This window comes from Lycium ferocissimum, chromosome 2 (genome assembly GCF_029784015.1).
Source record: "Lycium ferocissimum isolate CSIRO_LF1 chromosome 2, AGI_CSIRO_Lferr_CH_V1, whole genome shotgun sequence".
NCBI lineage: Eukaryota > Viridiplantae > Streptophyta > Magnoliopsida > Solanales > Solanaceae > Lycium > Lycium ferocissimum.
Window position 1 is genome coordinate 54,534,546 of NC_081343.1, and position 12,889 is coordinate 54,547,434.

Below are 12,889 nucleotides of genomic sequence, written 5' to 3' on the forward strand. Positions count from 1 at the left end.
CATGGGAAGAACGTAGAGATTCCCACATGTGAATGGAAGTTCTACATACCTTAATTTTTGAAAACTTGAATTAGAGACTTGAGTTTTTGAAAAGATTTCCCGATTCTTGATTCTTTGAATCTTGAAGGGTTTAGTTAGGGTTTACAGTGTTGGGTGGAGGAGATACCAAAAGCAAAGGAATCCCTAGGGAGATGTTTAATCCACACTTGTATGAGCTCCACAAGGAATACCAATGGTTTAGGCTATTTAATAATGAGTCCCCGGAGGACACTAGAAAACCTATTTATAGGATGCCCAAAAACCAGAAAACTTCCGGACGAGAATACCCGACACCATATGCGATTCGCACATGGTGTCGCAGCATCTGTTTATGCGAATCGCATGTTACACCAAATTGTCGCAGTCTTTGTATTTTGGATCGTCATTCGGTGCGATGCCGCCACATCATATGCGACTACATATATACATGCGAATCGCATCTTGTGTCCGCAGTGGTGCACGCGACGGTCTTCTTTGGCCCTTCTACGTCGGCGGATGCGACACATTATGCGACTCGCATGTGTCACATGCGAATCGCACATGGTGTCGCGGTGGTGCATGCCCCTAATGTCTTCTTTGGCACTTCTCTGCAAATAGATGCGACACCGCGGCGATTCGCATGCATAACATGCGATTCGCAGGTGATGCATTCGCAGGTGATGCCTTAGTCTAGGCTCATGTTTTCTTTTGGTCTAGGATCATGCTCAAGGTCCGCGTTAATGGTACGGGGTGTTACAAAAGATACGGGGTGTTACAACATGTGTACGGGAAATATGACATAAAGCTGCTAATAGCCGGTTGGAATGGATGCAAATGGAGCTATATTCCCTCTAGCTTTTGCGATTACGCATCTAATGAGCATTAGTACGTGGGATATGTTTTTGGACTACTTAAGGCAACACGTTATTAAGGATCGCATGGGAATATGTGTGATATCGGATAGACATGCGGCATATTGCACAATATGTTCAATTTGCGGTGGCGCCCACCCTTTGCCTACCATCGTTATTGTTTAAGGCATTTGAAGGCAAACGTCCAAAAGGCATATCGAATCCCAACACTTTGCAATTGGATGTGGGCGGCGCAATAGAGCATCGGGAGAGAAAGTTTAACTTTTGCGGATGGACATTATTAGGCGGGCGAATGAGGAAGCCTTCCACCGGTTAAATGCAATTGATAAAGACAAATGGACATTACACCGGGATAAAGGTAGGCGATGGGGTATCCGACAACAATGACGGCTCCGAGTCATTCAATGGCTTGTTGAAATACACGAGGACTACCCGTCACCGCAATAGTTAGAATGCATTTAAGCGAGGTTGTGGAGCGGTTCGTTAGTAGATCAAAGAGGCCAAAGCGCGCGCGGAAGGTCTAAGATGGATGCCAAACCGTCAAACTTGTTTAAGTACCACAAATATAAGGCTCGAAACATGATCGGATGGAGTACAACCCGCAGCGCATATTTGAACTCACAACAAGTGTGCACCAAGGTAAAGGAGGTAACGTCCACACAATTTATGAGATTCCAAGAACATGCACATGCGGCAAGTGGCAATCATATCACATGTCATGTTCTCATGCCTTCAAGTATTTTATCGCAATGGGAAAGAACGCCTCTCGTACATGGGCGTAGGAATATACGGTTGAAAATTATGCAAGAACGTATCTTTGGAAGGTTCTACCCACTTGGTGGTGAGAGTTATTGGCACACGGGATCCATTTTCAATGGTTGCAAATAAAGCATTTATCCGTAAATTCAAAAAGAACGCATACTCCCGTATTCATAATGAAATGGATGTTCCACCAGGCAGATACACTCGAAAATGCTCATTTTACAATTATGTTGGCCATGATAAGCGCAAGTGTCCCTTACGGCATGGTGGTCAAACTACATCTCGTGGTGGAAGTACCTCTCGTGGTGGAGAGGAAACTTTCGTGGTGGAAGTACTCTAGTGGTGGTGGCACATCTCATGGTGGTGGCACATCTCGCGGTGGTGGCGGAAGATCAAATCAAGGGCACTAATTGATGAATGTTTTTTAAGTTTTTTTCTTACTTTGATGATTGTATTTTAAAAAGTTTGGGTATCTTATTAATGAACAAGTTTAAGTATTTTCATCTACTCAAGGTTATGAATGATGCAATTTAATTAAGTTTTTTTTTTTTTTTTTTTGTATGAATGCTGCCATTTTGATTAATTATTAATGAACAAGTTTAAGTATTCGTAAAGAACTTCAAGCTAATGTCACCGAGCCTTCAAACGAAAATGGCGTTCGAGCACTTTTCAACCACTAAAACGGTCATCCGAACTTTTGTGTATCCTTGATTTATTGATCCTACCTTATTAATCGCACAAAAATAAGTAGGGTTCTATATAAAATATTAAAGTTTGGGTCCCGAAGCATGATTAATCTATGGTCAAAGTACGTTAAAAAGTGTAACGAAGAAGGGTTAACCAAAAGGGCCGAGAAAAAAAAAAAAAAAAGAAAAGAGGAACACTATAGCGCAAGTTAAATTCTTGGCTATAGCACTTAACGACCCGAGTCCCGTGAAGTGCTTTAGCGCAGTAAATTACTGCGCTAAAGGTATTTTGGTAACTTTTTTTTTTTTTGGGGTATTTTGGTTCAAAATGTTTTTTTTGGGGGGCATTTTGGTTCCGGACTCGCCATAATACCTATCACATATGCAATTTTAATATTCAAAATTTCAAAAGTAAGGTCAGTTACTAAAAGTTAATGTGTATTTCCTTGCAAGGGATATTTTGTGTATATTTCCTTAGCAAAGGATTTTTTGTCATATTTATAAGTGATTTTATTCCTTTAATATGTGGGGTAGAAAATTTAAGATCCATTACTTATTTGTGGTTGGTTTGGTTGATTTTTTTTTTTTTTTTGCAAAAATTAGTATTGGCTTTTCTCGTGCTTGATTGTTGAAGAAGACAGTGAGATTTAGAATTTTTTTTGACGGTTTATGTTGAATCCAACCATTTAAAATTGTTGGGATTGGTATTAGAATGCTGGATATCAAATTTGCAATCGATTTGGATCAATTTGGATAACTTTTGAAGCAAAATTGAGTTGGTGAAATTTGGAGTAAACTTTTGGTAATTCGCTAGAAATTATGATTAATTTGTTTCATACAACAAAATATATATGATTCTAAGAATTATTCCATCGAAACTCCTAGTGATTTATATATATATAAAGTTATGCAAAGGGCTTATGCTAAACTCCCGATGATTCGTCATGATTGTGGCTTACATTCATTAGAAACACGGTGATGCTCATTTAAGGTCAAAAGTTAAATAGCAAGGTAGTATGATCCTATTTGTGCAAAATGCAAAGCACCATCTACCCTAGATTGGGCTGCGGATTGCTTTTATATAAATGTCCAATTTATAAAAAAAAGTCTAAATCTTTTTTTCCCGAGGATTTCCTTCATTTAAAATAAAAATTTTTGCCCTTCAAATTGGTGGTCTTTAAGTTTCCCTAAAATAATTCTCAAATGTGGGAATCAAAAAAAAAAAAAAAAAAAATTACAATTATTATGAAAAGATTGTATGCATATGGCAAAAGTTAAATCATATATGTACCAATTGAGGTGCAAAAAATTAAAGACCAAACAAGACAATCTTGCAAATTTGATCCTATGCTAAATTACCGTATGTGACGTATGGGTTCATGGACAATATGCAGGATTACCCTTCGCTGGGGGTGGTCTTTGATTTTTTACCCTCAAATCTGTGGTCTTTAATTTTTGTCTTTTGCTAAAAGCCCTTTAGTTCCGGGTTCGAATCTCCGCTCAGTCAAAAATTTAAAAAAAAATCGCAAGCCATAAGTTGGGTTTCAAACTCTGCCTTAAGGCCAAAAAAAAAAAAACTGTTGGAATTTTGCAAACTTCTGCCTTAAGGCCTAATTTTGGCTAAACTTTTGCCCCAACTTATGCTTTGCAATTTTTTTTTTTTTTTTTTGACTGAGCCTAGGTTCGAACTCAGGACCTCTGAGTGTTAAGTGAAGAGAAAATATTAAAGACCACTAATTTGAAGGACAAAAATTAAAGACATGATTTTTTTTCCGAGCAAAAAAAAAAAGTGGGTTCATTCACGTTTGAATTTTGGGTCAAACTTCATTTGAGCCCAATTGTCTCTTATCTTGTGAATTGTGATGTAACCAAGTAGAATCCATTTTTTGCATTGGATTGTTCTTTGGGTATTTTTAAATTTTGCCTCATTTGGATTCTTTAAGTTTTGCCCTTCTTGGATACACGAGGTTAATGGTTCGAATTTCGCTAGCATAAAATAAAAAATAATTTCGTAAATTTTCAAGAGTGTGTGCGGATCCAAAAGATACAATCCTTAAGGAAAACCAAAGTTATTCGGAGGGTCTTTGCCTTGAGGACATTTTTTTTTTTTTTTGTTTTTAACTTTTAATAGACTTTTAGTTAAGGCATACTTTGGGTGCAATATGTACTTAATTAAAAGTATGCCCTGCATAGTTCCTTAAGGAAAATTTTGCCCATAAGGCAAAACTAATGTTTTGAGGAAAAGTTATACCTCCGCATAACTTTAGTTTTTCCTTAAGGAAGTTATGCCGGAGGGGGACTTTGCCTTGAGACATTTTTTTTTTTTTTTTAACTTTTCGAATTCTTTTAGTTAAGGCATCTTTTGGTTATGCCTTAATTTTACGCCCCATAAGGCATAGTTCCTTCAAAAATTTTGCCCCATAAGGCAAAACTAAATTATGCCTTGAGGAAAAGTTATGCCCCCTCCGCATAACTTTAGTTTTTCCTAAGGAAGTTATGCGGAAACCCAGACTTTGCCTTGAGACATTTTTTTTTTTTTTTAAACTTTTCAAGGCACACTTTTAGTTAAGGCATACTTTTGGTTATACCTAATTAAAAGTCCGCCCCATAAGGCATAATTCTTAAGGAAAAGTTTTTGCCCCATAAGGCAAAACTAAATTATGCCTCGAGGAAAGTTATGCCCCTCGGCATAACTTTAGTTTTTCCTTAAGGAAGTTATGCCGGAGGGGCAAACTTTGCTTGAGACATTTTTTTTTTTTTTTTAAACTTTTCAAGGCACACTTTTAGTTAAGGCATACTTTTGGTTATGCCTTAATTAAAAGTCTCTCCCCAAAAGGCATAGTTCTTAAGGAAAAGTTTTGCTCCATAAGGCATAACTAAACTATGTCTTGAGGAAAGTTATCCCCCTCCGGCATAACTTTATCCTTAAATGAAGTTATCGGAGGGTCTACGTGACACTCCTTCACCCCTGCCTTGCGAAATTATTTCTTTATTTTATGTTTGTCGGGGTTCGAACCCAAAACCTCGAAGATTGCTAGGCAAAACTTAAAGACCACAAATATGAGAAGAAATTTAAAGATCCAGCAAATATGAAAGAAAATTTAAAGCACCACCCCAAAAAAGGGCAATTCTGCGAATTGCCCCAATCCTAGTTTTTTGTCGCCTTGTTACTTTAATTTAATAACCTATGCTCATAGCTGGTTATATTGTTTCTCATATGGCTATTTTGTACAACATAGCAAATCGGGTCAAGCTTTCAAGCTTTTCTTTCTTGTTAAGCACATTCGGAGTCTCTTTTGTCAGGGAATATGCACTATGCAGTTGTAATAATAATAGACATTTAATCAAGATAAAATGTGGGTGCAATGGGTACACATTATTATAGCAAACAGGGTTCTATATGGGGTGTCCAACCTGGCCAAGCATCATGGGTAATCAAGAAGATTCTAAAAGCCACTAAGTATGTGGAGCATATTGGACTGCGTGAAGCTGACTTGGTGACATGGGAACAATTTTCCATCAAAGCAGTTTACATGAAGCTTAATGGTGAATTCCAAAGAGTACCATGGAGGAGATTAGTGTGCAATAATGGAGGTGCACCTAGGTGGTTATTCATCCTATTCCTAGCAATATGGGGCAAAATGCTAACCCTAGATAGGCTTCCTAAATGGGGCTGTACTGAAAACACCAGCTGTGCACTATGTGATGATTCTAAGGAAAGTTGTGGGCATTTGTTTTTCACTTGTTCTTTTTCTGTGCAAGTGTGGAATAAGTTGCTGTTATGGCAAGGAATTCCTAGAACTGCACTAAATTGGCAGCAAGAATTGACATGGGCTCTATCACGCTGTAGAGGAAGGAATTCGAAGGCGGAGATATATAGGATGACTTTGGAAGTTATTATATTTGGCAAGAGAGGAATAACAGGATTCTCCAAGGTAGAAGGAGAACTGTGCATACACTGATTCGAACTATAATTCAAGTACATTGTAGAGGATCCAAGTGGACTAGGCTGTCTAGGAGGTTGCATGAACTAAACCACTATCCAGATGACTAAGTAGAGTTTAGTATTATGTTTAGAAGTTGAGATGTTTGTGTTGGGGTATATACCATTAACCATGCATTTAGACATGGTATATTCTAACAATTGTCATGGTTAAAAGTCTAAGTGGGAGATTGTTGGGTTATATATACTATTAACCATGTGTTTGGATATAGTATTTATTATAGAACAATTATTTATTCATTGTTTAATAAAGAATTAAATAGATCATATACTATATGTGTGTCCTTTACTTATATAGTAGATGATTTAGTGTATAGAGTTTAGCTTATACACGGAAGATTAAATCGTCGGTTCTTATAAGTATAAAATTTATGTTCACAATCGAAGATGGAAATTGGACAAAGCCATTGGTATGATTGTAGCACAAGATTAATATAATGTATCTTCATTATGGGAACGGTGTAGTTCCATCTTCTTGTGCTAGTACATTTGTATGTATTGAACGGACCAAGTAGAGATAAGTGTTTTTGTATCGAATATATAAAACAAATTCTCTAGTTCATTAAATGTACTTATACTCTTAATCTTGATATAATTATTATGATCAATGTGATTTGTTCATTATTTTGATTTATTAAAAGGTACGACTCAATTGCGGGTCTATGTATTCTAGTAAATTGGATAATAGCAAATTACATTTGTGAAATAATAATTAGTTGATAATCCGTGTCTCGACTTTGAGATTGATGATACCCTTTATGGATGCTTATAAGTCTCGTGAAAACCTGTGCAGTGGATTTTGTATCCGTCACATGATGTAAGTTAAGCGTAGAAATATAAAGGATTAAATTAATCAATGAATTAAATTCTTCAAGTAATTTAATTTATTTGATTGGTGTCGTAATCTTAACATGGGGAGTTAAATAAGTTTTTAATGAAGGATTTGAAATTAAACAGAGGAGTGCAATTCTGGTTTTAAATGGAATAAATTGTAATTTATTGTGGTAGATTAATTCGTTCATATTCGAATTAATACCACAATAGGAAGTTCTCGTTATTAAATCCGGGTAACGTAATCAATATTAACAAGGAAAATAAAAGGAAATATAATATCCTTGGTGGGTTAGGAAAGGGCTACACGTTTTGGCTATGGTTTACCCTAAAAACGTGTGTATATAAAGAAGCCATTGAACCCTAAAGTGATTTTTTTTTTAGCCGAATACTTGCCACTCAAGTATTACGTTCATAGAAGTTCGGGATACACATTAGGCAAATTTGGAAGGATGAACGCGTGGATGGTTTTGCTCGTGCTTGAAGGCTAGATTCGAGGTTGCATTCCAAAAGAGATAAGCATCAATTTTATGTTTGATTAATATCTTGATTAAAAAAGAAAAGATATTTGACGAGTTCGAGGTAAGGCTGCGTATCCTATTCCATCAGTTTGACGTGCCAAGGTAGGGCTGGGATCTTTGTCCGGTTCTGCCTATTTTGACCTTTGTGCTTTGTAATTATGACTTGGTAAATAAAATCATTTACTTACCAAAAAAAAAAAAAAATAGACATTTAAGTTTTATTGAATTTAAATTCATAAATAATTTAGACTATATTTTAAATTTAAAATATATTAATCTAAATAAATATTTTGGGTTGATATAACTGGATTAATTAGTTAAGTCCAATAAATATAGATCTAATTAATAGTCCAATTTTGTCGGACAAGTCTCTTTATTTGAGTTTCAAATGATGACATCACTTTGTTAATCTCAAGATGTCATTTTATCATAGATATGTCTTTGATTGGTGGGGTCAAAAGAAAATTAAAAATGTCAAACAATTGAAAAGTCAATTCACAGATCTGACCAAGTGAGTTTTTTTAATCAAATGTGATCTTGTCGCTCCTTCATTAAGTAACAACTTTTGCCTTATCTATACTAACGGCTAAACACTTATTTTGATTATTATGATGGTGAAGATAATTAAAATCCAGTAAAAAAAAATTGGTTTTTCTTGTTACACCAAATAGACATTCAATTTACAAGCTTATGTTACAGTCTATCAAGGTCTTCCAGTGAGACTCCGAAATTGAAACACAAGGACACTATTGTATTTGTAGGGCAGCAGCAGACAGCCAGAACATTCTGTATCTGAAGTCAATAAAGATGCTAAATATCCCTTTGAATAGAAGATTTGGTTAAGACAGCACTTTGGAAAGGCAATTATATATAAAAGAGGAATGTGTGGAAGGGAAGAGATTAGCTAAGGGAAGATATGTACTAGCCACATTGTCCATTTTACGACCACAATTATTTGCAGCTTTTCATCTTTGAAAGTGCCTAGACAATTCTTATCCCTTCTGTCATTTTCAAACAAATAATAATCTTATACCTACTGTAGCCTAGAAATTTAATTAAGATGGCTCTATATATAGATGCTTAAATTTTACTATTGAATTGAATCAATACAAAGTTCGCGAGATCTTAAAATTTAAGAAATATCGGCCCGGATCAACACTAACTATTGCTCCCTCCGTCTCAATTTATGTGGCACTTTTCGTTTTTCAAGAGTCAATTTGACTAAACTTGAAAGCTAAATTGAATTAGATTAACTCAATATTTTTACATTAAAATTTATATATTTGAAAACTACCAAAAATCTTATAAGTTATAACTTTTCTCATATCAATTTGGTGAAAAAATACATCTTAAAATGTTAACAAAAGTTAAAATGTGATTTGAATCTAAAAGCGAAAAAGTGTCGCATAAATTAGGATTAGAGAATAAAATCTAATATTGTATGTACAATTAACTAAAAATTCAAGTTTATCTGGATCAAGTCGTTTGATTGACATTTACAAAATGAGCCTATTTCATTAGTCCAAACGCTATTCTGATATCACGTGTCAATTTACGTGGCGAGCCAAGTTAAACTCAAGATCAATAAAATCATGCTATATATGTTTCAGGTGATGTGACATGTCAAATAAGCATTACCCTTTGATGTCTTCCAAATTTTGAAGTGAAATTATTATCTTGATTAATAAGATATATACTATTAGTATATTTGGCATAACATTACTTTGATTAGGCTGATGATTTCGAGAGAGCTAATCAAATCGAGTGAAAAGGTTTGTTTGTAACCACATAAAATAATTCCAAACTCCCAATAAAGCCAAAGGACATCGCTATTTGATAGAGAAGCAATTATTGAGGTCAAGATACAACAAAATTGAAGTAGTAGGTGGAATAATGGAATAACACAAAACCATTCCAAACTCCTAACCCCTTGTAATCTAAGTACTTGACACTGTATATTTCTACTAGTACTAGTAATAGTTTCCTTACACAAGTCTTGTAATTTCATCACCAAAACACAACAGGAAAAAGGGATAAAAAATGAGTGCGGTATTAACTCATCAGGTGTCAATCGATTAAAGAGTAAAAACTGGAAATGCCAAGACCCCAAGTTCAACGATTATACATGATTTTGTTAAAACAGAAATCCAGTATTCACCCTAATTTTTTTTTAAAAACCTTGAAAATAAAGCAGCTAGCGGAGATAATTTAGCACGTGCCAAAAGAAAAACATTACTAACAGTAGTTGCTTGCTTGCTAGCTAGCTAGCAGTAGCACGTTGACCCACAAATTGCTTTAATCTCTGTGAGATTTTTGCAGCTCCGTATCCTGATGAAGTTGCACATTCTCCCACCTAACCATTACCAAACAAACACAGCTACATCATCTATATATCAATCAACAAACAAGGCTCTCGTTTGGCAATAAAAAATTGAGTTTTTAAAATTGTGTTTGAACATGTATTTTACTTGAAATAAATTTAAAATTTTGTGAGTGAAAGTGAAATTCCTCCCAAAAATTGGGCTGAGCAGTTTTTGAATATAGAAAATATTTGAAAATAAATTTTTGAAATCTGATCCAAAATCTATGACAAACGCTAGCTAAATATACTTTGGCTTGACTCAAAATTTAGACGCTTGGTTTTGAATTGTGTATTTAATTAATTTTAGGATAAACTTCATACATTGTCACTTAATTTTTAATTTATTGCATTAAATTCATTAAAATAAATTAAATGTGATTTTTAGTAAAAGGAAAAAACTTTTTTGTTACAAAAACTAGCATAGTGATTTTCTATGATGGTTGAGCAAAGCTGAATAATATTTGGTTTACAAAAAATATTTAGTGATTTTAGTGCAATAACATAAAAGTTGAGTTGACAATCTATGAAACCAACCCTTAATTTTGTATATACTCGTTTTTCTCAAGTGTGTGCAACTCGATCACATAAGATATTGAATCTGAAAGGACTGGATTCCGCTAACTATTGTCTGATCAAAGTAAAAAACAGGAAGGAAAAAAGTGGGGTGCAAATTAAAGTGCAAAGAGAGCCAAGATATCGATGGAAATGGGTAGTACCTTAGAATGTATGGAATGGAAGATGGTGTCACCAACGACAGTATAACTAGCATTTATAATTTCTACGCCTTCTTCATGTAGCATACGGATTATATCATTGAACATGAAGTGACAATCTGAACTAGTAATTAGAACAACTTTTAGAGCTGACTCCACATTATGGATCTCAATATGTGGCAATGGCAAACTTTCCATTCTCCCAGTACTGCTTGTCCTTGTACTTGAATTTACACCTGCTGTTAACTTCTCTTTTTTCTGTCTCATTCTTTCCAAATCTATTTGCAATTACTTAATGTAATTGGCTGCTTCTTCCAGTTGATCTGGCAGTGACAAAAACTCCTGCAAAGCTCAAATAATTAACTACCTATTTGGCCATGAAATTTTTTTTTTTTTTTGAAGCGTTTTATTTTATTTGAAAATCGATGTTTGGTAATGGAAATTTAAATCTGCTGAAGTTGTAATTGGAATTTGAAAAACATCAAAAAACTTGTTTTCACTTTTTTTTTTTACTTTTACATTAACTAAATATTCTTTTGCAAAAACTATACCAAACACAACTCCATCTTCAACTCCAACTCCAAAATACCAAACAAAGTATAAATATTTGGTTTTCATGGCCAAACTCCTACTTAAGATTTTGTTAGTGCTAGTGTTAGTGGCAGATAAACAGAGACGCCGTTAAGAGGTGTCATCCGACACTCTAATGTGTAAATAACAATCAGAAAAGAATATGCATACACACAATAAACTGACAACCGTTTGAAAATAATGCCTAGTAATCATTTTCGTAAGTTTTTCGAAAATAATGCCTGTGCAAGTGTAGTTTCATACTTTTCATTTTATATTGAAAAGGGAAACACTTACAAAGATTTATCATTTTAATTTTGACAATTGGACTTGTTTCAATAATTAATATGATGAAGATGTCTACTAGATCTCAATTTATGATCTCGAACATGCGCCAATCAGATTGATTTGTGGGAATATAGGAGGTAAATGAAGAGAATAATTAATTAAGAGAAGATAAACATACGAGAACACTAAATTAGAGGAGAAATAATAAGAACCTTAGAATGCTGATCATGATGGACAAGTGAATTGAGCTTCAAATAGAGATCTTTCATTTGATTTCTTCTGTTTTTCTCTATTGTCTTTCTGTCAGCTTTACATGTTGACGAACTAGGGTTGTTATACTGCTGCTTCATAATATATGTATATACCTCTCAACAGTCTTGGAATATAACAAGATCTTAATCCCTCTATATACTAAACAGAAGGAGTTAATTCTAGCTACTATAAATAATTATTGGAGATCTGAAACTAAGAGGAACCTAAAGTTGAGTACTAATAAATGAAAGTGAAAGGCAATAACTGCAGGAGAACAGTAGTACAACGTTATGATTATGTAAAGATGAAAAGGAAGACAGAATGGTATATGTAGGGCTTTCCCTGTTGTCTTTTTGGTCCCACATGGAACTATTTGTGACCATTTCTTCTGCATAAATGGGAAAGCATCTAACACACTGCCAATATCTGCCTGATTATGAAATTGGCTTCATATTACTTGATTTATTTTTACATTTTAACAATATTTTAATTTTACCAAAACATAATAAAGGGGAATTTAAAATTCCTTTTGTGTATTATATATTGTACGAGTAATTAAAGACTTCTAAGTGAACTGAGAAAGAATGTGAGACAACCATTTTTCTAAGTCAACCATTTTTCATTAAATTGGAATTACATGAAGTACACTCATTTTTATTATTGTATCATCATACAGCAGCACATCGATTGGGAGTCGGAACAAAATGCCCAAAAAAAATATTTTGAACCAAAATACGAACAAAAAAATGTTAAGAAATATCTTTTATTTGTGATAATTCCTAACTGTATTTATAGTGTTTCTCTTTTTTTCTTTTTTTTTTTCGGCCCTTTTAGTTAACCCTTCTTCCATTACACTTTTTAACATACTTTGACTATAGATTAATCATGCTTCGGGACCCCAGAAACTACAATATTTTATATAGAACCTACTTATTTTTTGGGTTAATAAAGGGAGGATCAATAATCGGGGGTCCAAAAGTTGGACCCTTTTGGGTTGAAAAGTGCTCGAAC

At 34.3% G+C, this 12,889-nt stretch overlaps 1 pseudogene; it reads right to left on the reverse strand.

The window, feature by feature from the left end:
* Window positions 1-9,556: 9,556 nt before the first annotated feature.
* LOC132045105 (transcription factor bHLH162-like) lies at window positions 9,557-12,294 on the reverse strand (annotated as a pseudogene).
* Between the last annotated feature and the right edge of the window lie 595 nt (window positions 12,295-12,889).